The following is a 21,003-nucleotide window of genomic DNA, read 5'->3' on the forward strand; positions in this document are numbered from 1 at the left end:
TATCACTAAAATACTGCTCCCCCAAGCAACCTATTGAGCTGGAAGGCTGTTCTGGGTAATGTCCATGTGATATTCTCTGTCTCTCTTTCGTTCCTTTGAAGATAGGTTGCTCCATTCTGTACCAGCGAAAGCTTCCATTCTTAAGCGAAACCTCCTGTAGTGTACTCTACAGAAGTCTGGCCTAGAGGTTACAAAGGCATGAATGACTCAAAGTACAGTTACCACAATAGGGTTCATCATTTTCAGTAGTCGCCTGTTGCTAAGTATAATTTAGTGTTGGAAGATGCTTCAATTCTTCAGAGCATCTTGATGGAACTGGTGGTACATGGGTAGCATTTAAGGGACAGTTCCAGGAGGATCACAGTAACGAAGTCTTTCCAGACATGGAAAAAGTGATTTGGCAAAAAGTTGTCCACAGTGAAAAGAACTACGCTTCTAACCCACATATTCTCTGACAGACACTGTGGGAAAAAGCCATTCCCAGCAAGACGTGAAGGTACAAAACAAAACCCGGCTTGAATTGGGAGCAAGGTAATTTCAAAGGAGTTTGGATGCATGTAGAATCAGATGTTGTGACTCCCAAAAAGTGTAACTACATCCAGAAAACCTGCTGCAGGCAGTGGTGTGATCTATTAGACAAATTAATAGAGGATAAGGCTGTCAATGATTACTAGCCATGGTGGCTATAAATTATTTCTGGTATTGGAGACAGTATGACTCTGTAACTGGGTTCGGACAACACAGCAACTCATGATGGGTTAAATAATCTACTGTTGGTTATTTAACCGTGAATTATCGTGTCATGTGGAATTTTTTAACCCACCGTGGGTAATTTTGCTGAAATAACCCATTCAAATAATCCATGATGTGCAGAGTGGCTTATTTAAAGCACTGTTGCTTATTGTGTCATGTAGAGGGCACCGTCGTTATTTTTGTTGGCTACAGAGTTGCTAAGCAAGGGCGGTCAAAGTAGAGGCTGCTGCTCTACTCAAGCTGGCAGAACACTATTTTCAGCAGCAAGTGATAATGGGTTATAAGTGGGAGGACTGAGAGGAGGAGAGAAGGTGGGGGAGAGTTAGGGCTCATCTACACCAAGCAGATATTCCACTACGAAAGCTGTATATAAAAGGCAGGAGCCTCACTACTGCTTTGTACCAGTATTGAAGTGCACTGACAACTGTTGGGGCCCATTGACACATACCATATACTGCTTTCATACCACTTTCATAGTGTTGTATCCTGCTTAGTGGAGACGTGTCATGGGCCCCAACAGTTGTCAGTGCACTTCAATACCACTATGACCCTTTCTACACCTAAGGATTATGCCAGGAAAATGGAAGGATCGTCCCTGCCTGTGTGTCATTTGCATGCACAGGGTTGATCCCAGGATGATCCCAGGAAAAAAAGCAGGTGTAGAAATGGCCTATAAAGCAGTAGTGTAGATCCTGCAGTGGCCATTGCAAGGTAGATTAATAATCCACTCACAGTTGATTATGACCAACTCATGGTTAGTTATTTCTCTGATTGTGTGGGGAGTACCTGCAAAATAGGCAACTGTGAGTTGACTATTAACCCACTATTGACTATCGTGGCATCCAAATGCAGTCAGCCTGTTGCTGGGAAAAAACCTAGTGGGAGGTGCTTTGCATTCATGCCCTGCTTGTGGATTTTCCGTGGGCATCTGTTTCACCACTGTGTGAACAGCATGCTGGACTAGATAGGCCTTTGGTCTGATCCAGCATGGTCACTCTTACATTAATCATACAGCTTGTAGGTCCTTGTTAGAACTCCCAGAATACAAGCCTGGCCTATGTCTGTGTGTCACTTTAAAAGTACATTCTGAGCTTTCACTGTTGCAAAGAAGTTTGAAAAATGTGAGGACGTAGAAATTGGAAGGAAAGACGAAGCTGGAGACATGTGGAACCCCCCCCCCCCCCCCGCAATGCTAGACTGTATTTCACCTTGAATAAGTTCTAGCTACGTGAAATAAATAATTAACAGAACATGCATATAGCAGTGGAAAGCATTGTGAAAGCCTTGGTATGTAGGTGTTGATTATGCAGGATACAAATCTAAGAAATGTATAAAATAAGCAGGGTAGCTATCACTGTCCAAATATTATGCACTTTCTGTGGAGTCCTGAAAATGGAGTAGGTTGTTCTTCCTACCTTGCGTTAGCGTAGTTTCGCATGTCATTACGTACATCCTGAGATTAGTTAAGGCTTACAGTTTGCCATTTGCTTCTTCTAAGTAGTCTGGGTTCTGGTGAGCATCTGAACATTTTGGTGGGGGAGCGCTATTGCCCTCATCTCCTGCTTGTGGGCCTTCCCAGATGCATCTGATTGGCTACTGTGTGAAAAGTACGGAAATTATGGTGAAGCTCTGCTTCCACTTGATTGTGGCCTGCTCTCCACCGTGCACCAACACCTTTTTGGTGCTAGTTGAAGGTTTTCTCTACTCCAAGGAAACTGTTTTAGCAGGTCCTGGTATTTTATTCTAATTGAGGTTTTTTTTCTTTCCCGTTTTAAATTGTTTTGAAACTTTGTATGTTAAAAATTTTATATTATGTTTTTATTACATTGCATTTCTGGGTTCTTATTTTTGTGAGGAGCCCAGAGCGATTTAGCTATTGGGTGGTATAAAAATGAAATTTAATGAATGCACAGCTTGAGAGAGAAAGAGAGAGGGGGAGGGGAGGGAGGGAGCTAAAAAATTAGCTGCATCCGTTTTAGGCAGCATCTGTAGGGCAGCCATTGAGTTAAAAAGTGACTTCAAGCTAAGAATTCGAATCAGTAAAGATGTACCATTGCTCCAGCAAAGTCTCAGCTTAAACAGGGAAGTTATTATTATTTCCTGTTAAGGAGAGTCGATGGTGAACTTTGGTGGGCAGACTTGCTTCAGTACATTGGAACCCTTTACCGTTGCTTCAACCTGTAGCCCTGGTGGCTTACCACACAGGAAGGCCATGCACAGAAACGGCTGGTGTTCGCTCAGCTCCTGATGACGTGCATCGTGGTGCTTTTAACGGAGGTAGAGAAACCAGCATGTACCATATGACTTAGCAGTGAGCTTCTCCAGGCACCAGGGATCCCTTTCTATGCTTACCTTCCTAGCTATGGCTCATAGAATTAATCTGGAGTGGCTCCATATCCCCCTGCTCTGGCTAAAAGGAAGTTAAGGGTGGAGGAAGGTGTGGGGGACGTGTTGGATAACCATCCTGTCCTGTTATTCTGTGGCCCTGTTCAGACAACACATTAAACCATGGTGGTTAAGAGTTTTGAGCTAAACATTACGGCTTAGTGTGTCGTGTGAACCATTCCTAGCCCTGGTGGCTACGTATTTATTTATTTATTTATTTATTTATTTATTTATTTATTTATTTATTACATTTTTATACCGCCCAATAGCCGAAGCTCTCTGGGCGGTTCACAACCACGTAACCACGGTTTAAACACGCTCACTAACCTACTTGCTGCAAAAGGGTTAGCGGCCTAACCATGGCTTAGGGTGTTGTCTGAACAGGCCCTCTATCAGTCTAATGGGCAGGGGGGCAGTCAAGGAGACAGTAATGGCCCAAGGCTTTTTTGCAGGGGGTGGGGAGCTCTGGCGAGACACAGTGGTTCCTCCTTACTGAGGGGTGATGAGTTGAACAGGTGGCAAGTTGTTGGACCGGCAGCCATCGCCATCACTTACTCTGGGAAGGATGAGAGCAGGCGAACAAATGAGAAGGAGCAGTCCCAAAACACAACAGTGTAGCCTTCTAGGGTACTGGGGCCTTGGCAGTCTGCCTTAAAATGCCAGTCCCTGATATACTGGCTCTGCAAAGAAGTTGGTGGCTACTGAGTTAATACAGGAAACTTAGCTAATTTAGTCCCTATGTACCCTAATTGGGAGTTGAACCTCTGATTATTGTTGTGGGTTTTTTAGCACATGTAGAACTTGCCCTGGACCTGGGTTTTCCAATGGGGTGCGTGCATGGCCCTTCTTGATTTTTATTTTATTTCTTAATATTTTAAAACTTATTCTTACTATTTTAAATTGGGAAGCTGGCTTTGCTACAAAGCCAAGTGCTACCACCCAGTCCCATCTTTACTTGGGTTCAAAAGAATGTTTAGGAACTTAGACTCACTCACCTCTTCCTTGTAACTTAGATTCCTGAAGAAGGTACTTTTCTTTTAGTCTCACCATCCCACAATGGCAGCCATTTTATGAATAAACAAGGCACTTATGGCAACCATTTTATGAGAACGCCCATGACACGCCGCCAAATCCAAATGTGCCTACTGATCCAAAAAAGGTTGGAGGTCCCTTTTCCGGTTGTAGTCAAACCCTTCCCAATCTAGTGTAGATTGTCCAATTTTTTATGCTCTGGGTTCTCAAGCTGTATTTTTCCATATCTGGTACCTGAGATTGCTTTAAGCGGAGAAGCTAGGTTTTGCATGGAGGGCTTCATACATATAAACCTTGCGCTCCCCTCCTTGGGGAGCTGTGACATTCCCCTGAGGAAGAAGTACTAGGACTGTGTGGCTTCTTTACACTTGCAGTTTTTTCTTCTTCACACCAAGAGTTACCCAAACAGTACCTTTTTATTTGGAAAATGTGAGAGACAATCGTAGTAAGCAAGAGCTCTGCATCTGTTCCTAAATGATCTTTGATGAACTTTTGTTCAAATATGTAAATCTTTCCAGGAAGTCGTGCTTGTAAAAGAATACCCTACAGCTCTGTGGCTTGACATTTTGCATTTAATCTGTTGTGATTTTCCTCCTCCATTTTGAAGCTGAGCGAACTTGGTTATGATAGATATCTAGACCATAGCTTTTCCTTGGTCCTTTCTAAACGTATATTAAAGTGGTCTGCTATCCTAGGCATATGGAGAAAACCCTGCTGCTGAGGGACAGAGCTATGCTCCACTTAGGGAAATATCTGTTTGCCAGTTCATGGTAATGTGAGGGGTATTTATTTATTTATTGCATTTCTATACTGCCCAATAGTCGAAATGCTCTGTATGATCCGTTGCCCAACAGGGTTGAATTTAGAGGTGCCTAGGTGCGTTGAGAGAACTGACCAGGGAGAGGGATTGCTGAAGGGAATTGACTGTCAAGGGAAATCTTAATTGCGCCCTATTTCTTTCTCCTCCTCATTTCTTCTCCTCATAATATGTAGCACCATGTTTTGGAGCTTCAGAGAACTGGGGCAATGTTACTGGAACTTTATTTGGGTTTTTGAAACTGCACTAGGCCTTCTAATCGCCCTCAGTCAGGGCGCGTCTTCATTGGAGGTGAGCAGCTGCTTTTGTGGTGGTGGGATTCTCTGGCAAGGTATCAGTGGACCATCTTTGGCATTGGATGAGCTTTTAAGACATTTCTAAGTGTTGCCATGTGACTTCCTCCCCCCCCCCCATTTCTATTCACCTCTAAGGAGCCCAAGGTGGCATACATGGGTGGGGGTGGGGGATGGTGTTTACCCCATTTTATCTTCATAACAACCCTCAAAAGGAAGTTAGGTCTGAGGGAGAGAATGACTGGCCCAGGATCACCCAGGCAGCATCATGCAAGTGGGGATTTGAACTCAGATCTCCCTGGACCAATCCAGCACTCTACCCAATTTAGCACACAGCTTTGCTGCATGCCTTTTTTGAACTAAAATTTCATATGAATGCTGGTTTGCTGTCAGACGGTTGGAGGGCATTGAAATCTCTTTATCGTAAAGGAATTCGCTTTGTTTACTGACAAAGGCTGACACCCAGGTAGCAAATGTGCACAACACCCTTTTTGGATTCTACTCAAATTTAAGGCTTTAAGGACACAATTCTATGTAGGTTTAGGCAGAAAAAAGTCCTACAACTCCCAGCATTCCTCTTCCAGCCATGCTGGCTGGGGAATGTTGGGAGTTGTAGAACTTTTTTCTGCCTAAACATGCATAGGATTGCATCCTAAAAAATCAAAACTTTTCAACTGAAGAGCAAATAGCACACAGTGCGCTAGGCCCAGGGCCAAATCCTGTCTACAGTTGCCAGTGTCAGGAGGAACATATATTTAATCTGGCCTTGTTGTCCCCACAACTTTCAGACACGTATGTTGAAAAGTCTATAGCGTTTCAAGCTGGCTGATCTATGGGCTCAAGTTTGGTTATGTGTGATTTCCCCTGAGCTTGTATGCCAGTGAGAGCTAAGGATCAGCCACTGATAAATTCAGTAGGTCAGTCGAAAGTTTTGATGATGCTTGTATCACTTTGTGTGTGACGAGCATGAGCTATGAACTGGAAGTTCCCTTGTTCAAACATAAATCTGCAGTGAACTCTTCAACTGGCCTTAGGGCAGCCTCCTACATCCAACATGTGGATAATAACAGTAGCCTACTTTTCCGGGATAAATGTGTGTGAAGCACGACAAGTGCTAAGAGGAACACACCCCTTAAATACCAAGCATTATTATTTATTGTCTTTCTATAGTTGTTGCTTATTCTTAGCACAGGATTAGAGTTCCGGAAGAGACTTCTTCCAAAACTCTGGTCTAAGGAATCTTATTTTCCTCGAGTTTGACTCCCTCTCTTTTCAGTAATTTGGTTGTGGTGATGTGATCTGTCGCTTGCTCAGGCATGAATTTAGTGCAACCTGTCATATCCTAGGGAGCAAACCCAAAGTGAAACCTTGGATCAGTCTCAGGCTGTGGTGTGTTGATCCCTCTCTGTGTCACAGCATATTTAAGATTGCTTTCAGGCTGCTGACAGTCCTTTTGTAATACTTGATCTCAAGAGTTGGATTTTTTAAATTTATTTTTTTACCCATGACTTCTGTGTTTCTATGTAAGCGAACTGGTTCTCCTGTAGCTGAAGTTTTTGTAGATATCAAACACCTACAAACTGGTGGTCTTGCATGGTGATGCGGACTCTCATGCGCTGCCACCCAGATCAGTGGGGCCCAGATGGGCATTGCAAAGGGGAGGTTATGTATCGACATCAGCGGCGTGTGGGTGTGTTTACCCTTCCTGGTTCAGTGCCCATGCGTTAGTTAGAGGATCGTGGACTCCGTGGGTTGCACCCAATGGTGTCGTTCTGCTGGTAGGAGGCAACTGTTCCTGAAACAAATTTCCCCTCTCTCCCCACATGTCCCCACAAATGTACCCCAGAGGGTTTGGGAGACCCTCCAGGGCAGGGGTGGGGCTACAGGGAGGGGGGAAGGGAGGAAGGAGAAGTTTGGTGTGCAAGGATTTCTGCTCATGTTTGAGCTGGATCCAACCCAGTTTGAAGTGTAGGCTGTAAGATTTCATTTTAAACTTGGTCTTATGAATGTAAAGCGCATGTCACCATCAGTCACCTCAGAGGGACTCATGAATAACGCAAATGGGGCTCATGCGTAGTGAATCTCTCCCGGTGTCACACATCCCGATTGCCTGCCTCCATCTCCTTGCCCCTCCCTGTTGGCGGTACCAGCCTAACTGTGTGGATGCTCTGAGACCCATCTTTGCATCACGCTGATTGGCCAAGCCGGGCTGTCCAGGATCCCACTGATGGAGGGGCTGCCCTGTCTGTTTGGCACAGAGAAGATTAATGGCTATTAAAGCTTGAGCTTTGAACTTCTTTGATCTTTCAAAATTTTCTGCACGTCTACGCTGCTCAAGCTTCAGTTTAAAACGAAAATGGTCTCAAGTAATTAGCTTTACACTACTGTATTCCTATACAGATTGTGTTCGTTTTTTTAAAAAAATAAATTAAAATACTTCTCCCCTCAATAATTCATTATTCATGAACATTTTCATGCAGTGAGTTGCTGCAGGATGAATCTATCTTGAATCCAGGTGGTTTCAGCCATGTTTAATTTTTTTAATTTGTGTATTTTCTGAACAAGCATACCTACTAATTGGGGACTATAACAATTAAAACATAGTTGTTAGCAATTAAAAAGTCTTTGTACTCCCAGGAGCATAATCTTAAATGTCTGGTTTAGAGATATAAAATTCCCGGAAAATCAAAAGAGCTATGACTGGATGTGGTGGGCTGTGGAGAGGGACATAAAACAAAAATAAAAATCAAACACAGAAATGTTGGGGAAATTAGAATATATATTTTCCAATCAAATGTAAATATTTTTGCTTTAACAACACTAACTGCGTGGTCTTAGCTTAGTTTAGTTTAGCATATAAAATTGTCCTATTCAATATATTTATGGATTTTAAAGATCAATCCTATACATATTTACTCAGGAGAAGACCCATTCTGTTTACTGGAGCATAATTCCCAGGCATGTGCGCATAGGATTGCTTCCTCAAAAATATAAGTATTTTACAGGGCATTTCAAATCGTATAATGTCTACACAGAAATAAGCCCCATTGAGTTCATTTGGGTTTAATCTCAGATAAGTGGGTATAGTATTTACCCACTTCTCTGAGAGCAAGACCCTTGATTCCAGTATCTCCAAACTAGATCAGAGGTGACCAGAAGAAGGCAAATGGCAATCGGATGAAAAAGTAGACCATGTATGGTCCTCATGAAAATGGCAGCACCATCAAGAGAATGAATCTTGGATCAGAGTGTTGTTGAATTTGTGTGTGGACAGCAGGCAATATTAGTAGTCGGGAAACAGTGATCTTGAGTGGAATTGCAGGGTGAGTTGGGGGAGAAGGTGTGTGTGAGAACACGAGTCTCTGACCCCCAAAAGGGACCCCGCACATCTGATCTACAGTATGTACAGGAATTATCATTCGCTAATGTTGTTGGTTGTCTTACATAAACATCTTGCTCCAAAAGAGAAAATATTTTACAGGAATATTTTTCGGTGTTTCTTCTAAATTTCCAACTTTTTGGATAAAAAAATTGAAATGTCTGGGGTGTTTTGGGGATTGGAAAAGTACTGAGCCCCCACCCCCAGGTTTCCCCCCTCTCTCCTTGGGTCTTCTCATAGCTCTAGTCAGAGGATGCACTCCTATCTCTTTTGCATTACAGAACTCATGTATTGAATCTAATCCTGACTTATGTTCCAGTGGAATGGAAACTGCTAGTGGAATGGTTTTCCCTCCCCTCCTGCAGCCCCCGCCCCCCGCAAACTGCTCTAGAGGGTTGAGGGACCCTCCAGAGCAGATTTGTTAAAGTTGTGGGGGGATGCAGGGGGAAACAGCAGGGTGAAGTCCTGCTGTGTAAGCGGAAGTCTGCTTGTGGAACAACTGCCCTGTGAGGTAGGTTGTGCTGAGAGGCTGTGACTGGCCCAAAGTCACCCGGTGGTTTTCCATGGCTAAGTGGGGACTAGAACCCAGATCTCCCTACTTCTAGTTCAACACCCTAGGCACTACACCACGCTGGCTGATCTTCCCAAACCATTGTTTGGAGAGTCCGGAATATACCATGAGCTTGTAATGTACTGTGAGTTTGCATGCTTGCAACTTTCCCTCTTGCATTCTGATCCACCCTCAATTTCCTAATTTCCTCTAATTGCACTTTGTGGGGACATCAACATTGAGCAAATAGTAGTTAGTGCTAACCCCCAACTTTGGCTTAAGAACATAAGAAGAGCCGTGCTGGATCAGACCAAGAGTCTATATGTTGTTGTTGTTTATTACATTCCTATACCACCCCATAGCCAAAGTTCTCTGGGTGGTTTACATCTAGTCTAGCACCCTGTTCACATAGTGGCCAACCAGCTTGCAAACCTAGTTCAAAATATGATTTCAGAATTTTGACCAGTGCTAATGCAAGCCTTCAAATCATAATTTTTCCATTTGGAAGTCACAGCAAGCAGTGGTAAGAGGAAGGCAAGAGATAAAGGGAATTGTTATGCTAGAGTTATGCAATGGTACATTCCCAGTGTGATGCCTCAACAATGGTACATAATGTGATGCTTGAACTTGGCTGGTATGTGCTTGATGGAAGCTCATGTATTCAGTTTTAAGAGATGAATGTAGACTATTATGTGTCTCTTGAATTCAGATTCTTAAATCGGTATTTTTAAGGGGCACTTGATATAAGTGAATATTTGGAAAAAAGAGAAAGTAAATGGAATCCTATTAATTCTTTTTAAAAAATGAGTCGGATTAAAATACACACACACACACACACACACACCCTCATCCCCTGAAGTGGTTGCCATTAATATGAAAAATACAGTATGTGAACAGTTTGGCTCAGAGACCTGTAGCAAGAAACACAAGAACCTCTCTTCTGAGAAATGTCTAACTTCAGAAATATTTAATTATGTTAAAGAGAGTCTTTAAGAAAAAGCTAGGCCACATTCCAAGCCATCAGGCATGAAAAGGATTTGTCGCTTGAACCCACAAGGGTGAAAATGTTTTGAGTTCTATTTCAGGGCTTTACGAGGGATTGTATTCTGGTGTCTGTAGGCCGGGCAGCCTGCTCAAATAGTGATAGCCTGAACCTGTGCAAGCTTACTCTGACGAAAGTCAGTTCAGTGGAACTTTGCTGAAAGTGTGCAGGGAATTGCAGCTTTGGAAGGTACAAAGTTTAGCCATCCTTGAGCCACTTTTACCTGACTTGTATGAGGATAAAAGCAGTTCTCGTGGTCTCCAGTATTCGCTTATTTGTTTGTTATATTTATAGCCCACCTTTATTCCATCACGGAACCCAAGGTGGCCACATGTGGTTCTCAGGTGGTCTCCCCTCCAAGCACTGACCAGACCGTACCCTCTTAGCTTCAGCAAGTTGGGCACCTCATGTGTCTTCAGACCATGCACTGAGGCCAGTGTTGCAATACATTCCTCAGTAGTTTGTAAATACAGCAAGAAGGAGGCTGCTGTTAATGCTAGCAAGGGCCATGCAGCCTCTTTACTTAAAAATAAGAATAAAAAATCTTTGTAATTCAATTTTAAGATTAATATATACAGCTCTGCATATTTACATATACTTGTTTGATTTTTGCACAGCCTGTTTCGCTTGCATGAACTAGGTATTTCCATTATTTGAACATTCTGGCAAGAAAGCAAAGGTGATGGGAATGTTTAAAGAGGGGTAATGCACAGCAACACCTCCAGGCTTTTTCTCTCCATGAAGAATGTGAAAAGTGGTGGGGTTTACATGCTTTTTGGTAGATAAAATAATAATCGGTGACTTTCCGGATGCTAAATTCTGTAAAAGGTTGCGCGCTTCCAAGACAACCAAGCACTCAAGACACACAATCATCTGTAAAGCCCTGTTCAGAGCCAAGTTTTATATATGGATATCAACATCCTCCATCAATTGCAGAAGTTCCTGTTCGGTGCTTTTTAAACATATGTTAAAACATCTTAAGCCTAGATTTCGGTTGGAAAGTGGGGTGGGGGGATTCCCCCCCCATGGGTGATGCATTTGAATTGTTTGAATTTACGCTATTCTTTGTAAGTAAAGAGCAGATCTGATCTTGCTAGGGCGGTTAACGTCTCCATTCCACCTTCCCTTCAGCATTTTGTTCATGGAACAGATTAGGGTAATGTACGATGTAGAAAATATATTTGACATGAGCATAAATAAATGGCTTGGCAAACAACTTAGAACAATTTTGCAATGTGTGCAGTAGATGTTGGTTGCTGCTGTTAGTACAACACCAGGAATATGTCGTCTGGGTTGTGTCGCAGGGGAGTCAACATATAATTCAGCGACAGCACGTGTGCTGTGCCAGGACCGCAAGGTCTCTCGTTGTTTACATTTTTGGGTCCTTGCATTTCATTGTCATATTCTCAGATCAAGATCACGCTAGAACCTTGTTAAAACTGCAGAACAGAACTTGGTCTGTTGGGACTGCATTGGATGCCTGTGATGCTCGCTGAGCTGCACAGGAGAGGAATAGGCTGGCAACTTCTGGCAATTCTTTTTCAGTTAATAAAAATAAACAAGCACGCCTTTGGGCACCAAGTCTTTGTGCCAGATTGCATTAAAGTTAGTGGGATGGCATAATTGGAGCTGGCTTGGGTTCTGCCAGGGATTTTCGTTGGCATTTTTGGGGGGTGGCTTAGCGTTCCATGTTCTCTTCTGAAAGGTTTGCACGATGCAAAACTCTGCCTGGCTTCTGGTTTAGTTTGACTTGTAGGGTAGCTATAGCTGCATGTAGCCAAGCCTTGGTGGTCGCTTCTGCCTTGCGACACAAGGGTGATATGCATTCGAGAAAGAAAGGGATGCTTAACCTTTCCCCTGCTAACTGCTAACCCGTTTGGTGGGGAAAGAGTTTTACACTGGCTGGCAGGAGAAGCCTTAAGTCCTCTCTACCCAACCCCAACCCCCTTGCATCATACTCCAGTGCAAACTGCTCAGTCCCAAGTACATGTTTACAAGGGAGAAGAGCTTGCTGGGGTTTTTTTTTTATTACAGACAATGCTTCATTTTGTCTCCTTCAGCAAAGTTGATGATAGCTTGGTGGTACAGAGCATCTGTGTTGCATGCAGAATTTCCCCGGTTCAATCCCCAGCATGTCCAGGAGGGGCCAGGAAGGGATCCTGGCTGAGTTCCTGGAGAACCACTGCCAGTCAGCGTCAATGATACTGAGCTAGATGGGCCAGTGGTCTGACATGGTATAAGGTAGCTTCTTGGTTTCCCAAGGGCAAATCAATAGATTCAGTCCTGTGTCTGATGGTGGGTGTATAGTTGCCATATTTTACACTCTGGATCCCAGTCACTTCAAGGACTGCCTTCTTGTCCATGAACTTATCCTATAATGAGACTGTCCTTGGAGGTCCTGCTTTGGACCTCCTCTTTGAATGATGGTTGGGCCCTTTTCCATGGTGGCTTCAAGATTTGTGAACGTCACCCAGGAAGGAGTTCTATCTGACCTTTCTTTGCTGGAGTTTTGACACCTTGTGGAGACCGCTATTTCAGAGAACTTTGGGGAGTATTCCTAAGGAGGTTCCCCTTCCGGCATTTTCTCCATTCCATGGTGATTGGCTTATGGGGTGCCAGGACGGTTTATTTTGTCCTTGATGAGTTTTAACATTTATGTGAAATCGGTGGAGGAAGTCACCTTGAAATTTGGCCTGAAGAGTCATCAGTATGTGGATGATACCTGGCTCTACCTGCCTTTTCCAACTACTACTCCCTGGGAGTCTGTGGAACTTCAGAACAAGTGTCTAGAGGCGGGTTTCAGATGGATGTGGGTGAACAAGATGAGACTTAATCCAGGCAAGATGGAGGTACTGTGGTCGGGAAATTGCCTTTGCCAGATGGACATTTACAATTGGTCTTATATGGCCTTACACTCCCTCTGAAGGATCACGTATGGAATTTGGGAGTTTTCCTGAGCCCTATTCAGATGTTCCTGATTCTGAAGAGAGGAGCGCTTCAGCTGCACCACCATTCTCACACATTTCTGTTGCCCTGGACATGTGGGCGGGGGGAGCAATGCTCTTTCATTATGTTTGTGAAAGTCCTAGAGAGCAAGGCCACTGTGAAAAATAAAGTTCATTCATATCCCTCTGGTGAAATGCTTTGACTATCAGTGTTGAACACCAAGCCTCGTTTTCATGTCCCCTGGTGGTTGAGAGTTACTAGGAAATCCTTGTGTTATTTCACTTCTTTATTTTGTGTGACTTGCTGTTCTGCCTAATTTGGGAGTTTGGGTTTGTATTTGCAGGAATAAGGACTTTTGGATTCAGATTTATTGAGAATTATGCTGAGTGAATGAGGGTGAAGTCACAAGTGTACGTTCATCGTTGCAACTGAGCTTTCATACTGCCTCAAATGTCATGCTTATAAATGGATGACAATAACCCATTCAGGAGCTGTGTTTGGTGTAAGCCACTGGTCTTCAACTGGTCCAGATCTGAGATCCACCTTGGACTCCCAACCTGCAACATGGGACCCACTTTCACAATTTTCTCCATGCCCAACATGGTGCTAGGACTTTGCTGCTACCCATCTGGACCGATCCTGCACCCCACTTTTGGGTCGTGATCCAGCAGTTGAAGACCACTAGTCTGTGATAGTGAGTGATGAACATCTACGTCCGGTTCAGTTACCCGACAGTTCATGTTGTGTTCTGAATATGAAAGGTTCTAGGTTCAAATCCAGCACCTCCCAGCCAGTAGGTGGACTGGGGGGGAAAAATCTGCTGGAGACCTTTGAGGAGAAGGTCTGCTCAAGACTCCTTTCAGACCATGTTTTGGCCCAACTAAGAAAGTAAGAGGATTGAAAGTGACCCTTTCATTTGTCAATGGATAACAAGCTATGATGGTAGACTTTCAGCCTTGTTTTTTCAAACTGTCTAATAAAATAAATTCTTTCCTGTCATTTATAAGAAGCTCATAGATAACAAATCCATTACCAGATGACTATTTAACAGTCATAGATTTTGAGTTCAGTAGATCAATATTTTTAAACAGTCAAGATGTACAATCTTCCGTAACGCTTATGAATGGGCTTACAATCCTTTTATCTACAACATACTTGCAACGTCAATTAATAATTTTAAAGCCTTATAAACAGTAGGAGAAAATCCCTTGTGTTTGATCACCTTGGTGCTTAGGAATTGAAAATAATTGTTGCATCAAAATCCTCTAGGAACTGGAAGCATTTTTTAAGACTTATAAACAATGTATAAATTGATGCCTCCTATTAAGCACAGTCCATCCATTTATGTCTTAGCGAGCATTCTTACACAAGTGGAGAAATTTGTTTTGCTTTCCTGGTTGTATAGGAGGACACAACACAGCCAGAAAGGGCATATGGGCATTATGTCTCTCAGTGAATATTAAAGCAGGAAGGGACAGCTCCTGTACTTTTAGGGTCGCTCTTCTTGGATGACTATCTGGGGACTGGAAGTATATCTCACCATAAGCTGGCTCTTCCATGGATTGTCAGACTCTAATAAAAATTGGTGCCCCTAGTACAGGGGTGGGTAACTTCAGGGCGGGGGGGCGGGGCGGGCAGGAGCCACTTTCTAACTCCTGGCTGTCCCTGTGCACTGCACTCCTCCTGCTGTGCTTCTGAAATTTGGTGGTACAGTGGTAGCAAAAAACAAAAACGCCAGTTTGGCACCAAAATTTGGCAGCAAACCACTTCAGGTACTTATAAATGACAAATTTAGCTTGAAAACAAACAAATAAAAAGCTAAATTTGTGCTTTTAAAGGACATGCAGTGGTTTGCATGTCCTTTAAAAGTCATGCAAAGATTACTGCAGACGCTGACTGCAGCCAGGAAATCAGAAGACGTTTACTTCTTGGGAGGAGAGCAATGACAAATCTTGATAAAATAGTTAAGAGCAGAGACACCACACTGACAACAAAGGTCCGCATAGTGAAAGCAATGGTATTCCCCGTAGTAACCTATGGCTGCGAGAGCTGGACCATAAGGAAAGCTGAGCGAAGGAAGATAGATGCTTTTGAACTGTGGTGTTGGAGGAAAATTCTGAGAGTACCGTGGACTGCAAGAAGATCAAACCAGTCCATACTCCAGGAAATAAAGCCAGACTGCTCACTTGAGGGAATGGTATTAAAGGCAAAACTGAAGTGCTTTGGCCACATCATGAGAAGACAGGACACCCTGGAGAAGAGGCTGATGCTAGGGAAAGTGGAAGGCAAAAGGAAGAGGGGCTGACCAAGGACAAGATGGATGGATGATATTCTGGAGGTGACAGACTTGACCTTGGGGGAGCTAGGGGTGGCAACGGCGGACAGAAAGCTCTGGCGTGGGCTGGTCCATGAAGTCACGAAGAGTCGGAAACGACTGAACGAATAAACAACAACAAAAGTGGTTTGCTGCTGAATTTTGGTGCCTTCTTGAAATTGTTTTCCTGCTGCCTTGGGGCCAATTTTGACATCATAGGTAGGGGATGCAGAAGGGTATAGAGGAGGGCGCATGCGACCCACATATCATGTGCTGGCCACCCATGCCCTAATACTATGGGTCTTATAGGTATGGAACAGATGTGAAGCTTGTCGATTTATGCTGAGTCAGTCAGTTTGTCCACCTAGTCTAGTATTTTCTCTCTTGACAAGCAGAAGCTGCTGTGCAAGGTCTTGGGCAGAGATCTTTTCCAATCCTGCTACCAGAGAACCTTTTTCTTAACGGGAGTTTGCACACAGAAGTTCTCAGGTTTAAAACATGTGTGGCTAGTGAGCAACGGCTCCCCTGTAAAGGGAGGTGTTGGTTTTTGGAGGTCATCTCAACATCTTCCAGGAATGAGTCTTGGAACTTAATCTCATCACAGCCCTCTTTTCCACTGAACCACCAATCAAGTCACATGCACTAGAAAGCAGCCACAGCATTAGATTACAGATTTAAAGATGTAATGATGGGCACCCATTGGGATGGCTTTAAAAGCGAGTTAACCCAATGCATGGAAGATAAGGCTATTATCGGATACTAGTCTTGATGGCTATATACTATTTCCAGTGTCAGAAGCAGAACACTTATGTGCACCAGTTGCTGGGGGTACATGACTGGGAGGATGCTATTGTACTCAAGTTTACTCATAGGTTTCCCGGAATCAGCTGGCTGGTCACTGCGTGTGCAGAATACATATCGAGGTGGACCCTTGGTCCGATCCAGAATGGCTCTTCTTAAGTTCTTTTGAAGAGATGTAACATTAAAGAATGGACTCTCTATCTGAAACTATGGGCAAAAACTTTTACCAGATCTTGACTCAAGACTTGGTACCGCCACTAGGACCAGGCAAAATTGCTCCAGGAAATGGATGGAATAATAGCATGTACAACCCAGAAAGCATAAAGGGGAACTACAGAAGCATGAACTTGCTTCTACGTGTGCATTTGGACTCTCCCCACTCCTTACATAACTCCTTATGAACTCCAAAAAGCATTCATGAGGATTGTGTGATTCCTTGGCGCAGCCAAATGCATATCTCTATTTATGTTTAGCTGCATCTGAGGATTGGGCTGCATCTGGGGTAACACAGCCCAATGGTAGAGCACCTGCTGTGCATGCAGAAGATCCCTGGTTCAATCCCCAGCATGTCCAGATAGGGCCGGGAAAGAATCCTGCCTGAAGCTTGGGAGAACCACTGGATTTTTCAGTTGACAATACTGGGCTAGATGGATAAGTGGCCTGAATCAGTGTAAGGCAGCTTCCCATGTTACATTTGATAACTTTGGATGTTATCAATCGAAAGTGCAATTCAGAAGAATGGCAGATTGGCAGTAGACAAGAGTAGGAGATCATGGTGTCAGACATGCAAAACTGATTCTGTTGGATCGGCCCTTTGGGTGATCATGCTGGAAAGGCGTCTACATGAGCTGTATCTTGCAGAACCATGTGGTGGTACTGCAGTGCCTTTTTTCTGGTAATCTGGGTGTAGATGTGGGGAAAGACGTTGCAGCTACTTGGTTTGAATCTTTGGCAAAGTGTGTTCAAAAGTGTATCCTCACAGAAAGCAGCAACATTTTATTGCAGTCCTGTTTTCTCTTCCAGATATGAAGCTACCTTTTAATGATTCATACCATTGGCATATCTAGACCAGTATCATCTGTTTTCTGGAGGAGCAACTCTCCACCCCCTTAGGCAGGTCTTGCTACCTCTAAGATTCTTTATCTGGAGATGTCAGGTGATCTTGGCACTTTGCGTATAGGCTTGAACTGTGGCCCTTTCCCTGGGAGTTGTGCTTGGCAGCAACTTTGTCATCTTGATAGATAAGGATCCAGGTTTTGTGTAGAACCCCAAAGACATTTTTGCCTGGTGGAGTCAGTCCAGGTAGAATTTCTTCTTTAACCAACCCTAAATGCCTCCTTTGCAGCTCAGGTAATATACTCATTTACCTTTCATTGCTGTCTAGAGTTTGGGCATCTAGAGATAATAGCAACATAGGCTTCTTAGATTAGTATCTGAAATTATTTGGATAAAAGTCACCCCATCTCCAAGGGAAGCTTTGCCTGCTGGTTGAAAATAAACTGATGTCTGCATTAATTATATACCCTAGTGAGGAGGAGGTTGCTAGGAAAAAGCCTGCCAGAGATGTACTGCACTATTATGCCAATTAAATTACTTCCATGGTACAAATATATTGTACTGGTGCACTTTAGGAACAGTGTGTGATTACAACAAAATCAAGTTGCATTTTGAGTAGATGAATCTTAAAGGGGGGAAATGTAAGCTTCTACATGTTGCCTTCAGACCAGTTTCTATAACAGAACTCTCTGACTTGATGTTGTGTTTGCATATCCATCTGTGGCTCTCTCTGCTTGTGACTGAGGAAACAACATGTCTAGGAATAAGCATAAACTTTTTAAATTGCCGCATGCGGGGCTGTAGAAATCCCAGATGCCTTGTGTGGCTCTTGAAAGATGGGCTACTTTCTTTTTTTCCTCCTTTTCCTCATGCATGTCTGGCATCTAGGCATCTGAAAGATATTTTTTTCCAGCTGGTATCCCCTGCCAGAATAAGCTTCTTTAGTACAGACCTTGTTTGAAGAATTAACACACATTTCAAATCCTTAAGTACCAAATGCAATTCCCTTTGATGTCATCAATTGCTGTAATTTTTATGTTTTAATGTCGCCTCCCATTTTAAGTTATTTGATACGTAACCATAATTTCATGTTGGATTAGTTAAGCTTTCCCTTTAGGTGAGGACTGAGCAGACATTTTCAGGCCTACAATACCTATCCTGTTTGCTCGCCAGTTTATAGGAGTCTTAAGATAACTTTAATATTGTAGGTGACTCATAGGACTCATCGCACATAATGCTAACCTGTTTTTTTTTTTTAAAAAAAGTATGGTTTGCTGCCTTACCCAGGGTTGCCTCACAAATAATTGAACAAACCGTTTCCCCCCCTCAGTTCCTGGGATGTTTATTTTCCCTCCTCCTTCACCCTCTCCCTCCCAGTATTCCAAATGCCTTTGCGGCACTGTAGCTCTGGCATGTAGAGTGCCTGTTTTATTTTGTTTTTATACTGCTCTTGGTTGCTGCCTCCATAGCCTGGAGAAACAACCCATGAGTAACCACAGTTCTGCGTTCACACGTAACAACAACTCATGGTTTAAACGACCCAGAGCTCACAGCCCAACAACAAACGACAGGTTCTCATTTTGGGTTGTTTGTCGTTAACAAACCATGGTTTGTTAGTGCGGCCACATTCACACACAACCCATACCATGGGCTAGCATTATGTGTGAATCAGGCCATAAGGTCTACCTCTCAGATCTTAGGCATGTATTTAGGTAGGGTCACATATTTTCCTACAAAGGAAAGGAAAACAGCAGCTAGGGTCTGAAGTCACTAAGAGGCTGTTCACCCAGTTTGGTTTCAACTTCTCCTGTTTTGTGATTGGACATCGTGGTGTGAAACATTTCATGCTCAGGAGTCCTCACATTTTGAAATGGTTTGGCCACATAATGAGAAGACAGGACACCCTGGAGAAGATGCTGATGCTAGGGAAAGTGGAAGGCAAAAAGAAGAGGGGCCGACCAAGGGCAAGATAGATGGATGATATTCTGGAGGTGACAGACTTGACCTTGGGGGAGCTAGAGGTGGCGACGGCCGACAGAAGGCTCTGGCGTGGACTGGTCCATGAAGTCACGAAGAGTCGGAAGCGACTGAACGAATAAACAACAAAATATATGTGGTTTCTTGGCACATATATACTATCTGGGTCTCAGCACAAAACACAGCTTGCCTCCAGTTCAAAAGAGTGTACTCTGCCTCCCCTGCTTTGGTGGAGTGCAGTCATCTGGGGTGGGGGGTGCTGAAATGGCTACCCCTAGGATGGTTGTCCCTGGAGATTATATTAGTGGACCCATGTGCATAGTTTGTTCTGAGTAGAAAAATGAGTGGAAGACATCTGCCCAGACATGATATGAGGAACCCCTCCCCCCCCCACACACTCTCTGTATTATGGGATGTAGGTGGGGCTGCTGCAGAGAAGCTATAATGTGACCTTGGCTTTAACTGTAGCCATAGTTTGAAAACATCTCTTTGCCCTTGTCTACATGAAGATGAATCTCTATAAAAGAAAAAGTAGCATTTGAAGTGGCCCTAACAGTTATATCAACAAACAAATATGCCTAATTGGAGTGCAACTGAAGTCTTCAAAGATAAAAGGAGCATGCTTTATTTTAAGCTGTTACCATGCATCAAGTTTTTATGAAGATACTTAACAAGCTATGAAAAAGCATTGTCTGATGGAGATGAAAGACCATCTTAGGGCTTCTGAAACAGTGACAGTGAATTCTGACATAATGTATGTATAGCCTTTAATTTTTCAGCTAGATCTCAAAACAGCTTTTGAGAAAAATCGTACACACTTCCTGCTTATCAGGTTTCTTGATTAACAGTTGCAAATTAATCTCTCTTTCTCTCCCCCCCCCCCAAAGGATCCTATGCCAGGTCTTTCTAATTTTAAATGTTCGCTTGGAACCTTTTAAACAGCTGGTTTATTAAGCAGATTCTTTTTTTCTTTTTCTAGGAAGCTTCAGAGATTAACCAGAGGTACTAGAGAGAGAATCAAATTATGTATATTGGCAAGGTTGATAGTTCTCCGGATAATCAAGGCCTGTAACAATGAACGTCTACTCCTGGATGCTATATTTATTTCCCTTTTCCTACTGGTTATTCTGGGCCTAATGCAAAAGATGCATGCATTTGATTATGTTGCTCAGCTGTGAGAGGAAAGACAGGCCACAGCTAAGTTATAGTGTGATGTACTTTCTATTGGTAGTATCCAATGTCAGTCCTGTGTAGAGTAGGCCCACTGAAATGAATGAGACTTAAGTTAGTCACAACTAACTTAATTCCCATTAATGTCAGTGGGTCTACTCTGTGTAGATCGGACATTGGATGCTACACCTATGACTGAAGTTCCTGGCATGGCCAGTTAAAATAATTTTTTGTGTCAGGGCTGAGAGCAGGGCTAGATGGATTGATGTTTGACCTTGTATAAGGCTTCTTCTATAAGCAGGAGCAGATGCTCTGGTTCCATGGATATAAAAGCAGTATTCCTCTCAATTCGCCCCCCCCCCCCCAAATTAGGAAATGCCCACATTCTATCGAGCATCATCACATTATGAGGCTCTGTGCCATTTGCTTACATTGTCTGAGATGAGAAAATTCAAAGCGATAATGGTGCATCACTGGTTGACGTTTCG

General features: G+C 43.3%; 1 protein-coding gene across 2 annotated transcripts in view; it reads left to right on the forward strand.

The window, feature by feature from the left end:
- TBL1XR1 (TBL1X/Y related 1) overlaps window positions 1-21,003 on the forward strand; it is a 197,990-nt gene that overhangs the window by 13,087 nt on the left and 163,900 nt on the right. The window lies entirely within an intron of this gene.

This window comes from Elgaria multicarinata, chromosome 8, assembly GCF_023053635.1.
Source record: "Elgaria multicarinata webbii isolate HBS135686 ecotype San Diego chromosome 8, rElgMul1.1.pri, whole genome shotgun sequence".
Taxonomy (NCBI): Eukaryota; Metazoa; Chordata; class Lepidosauria; order Squamata; family Anguidae; genus Elgaria; species Elgaria multicarinata.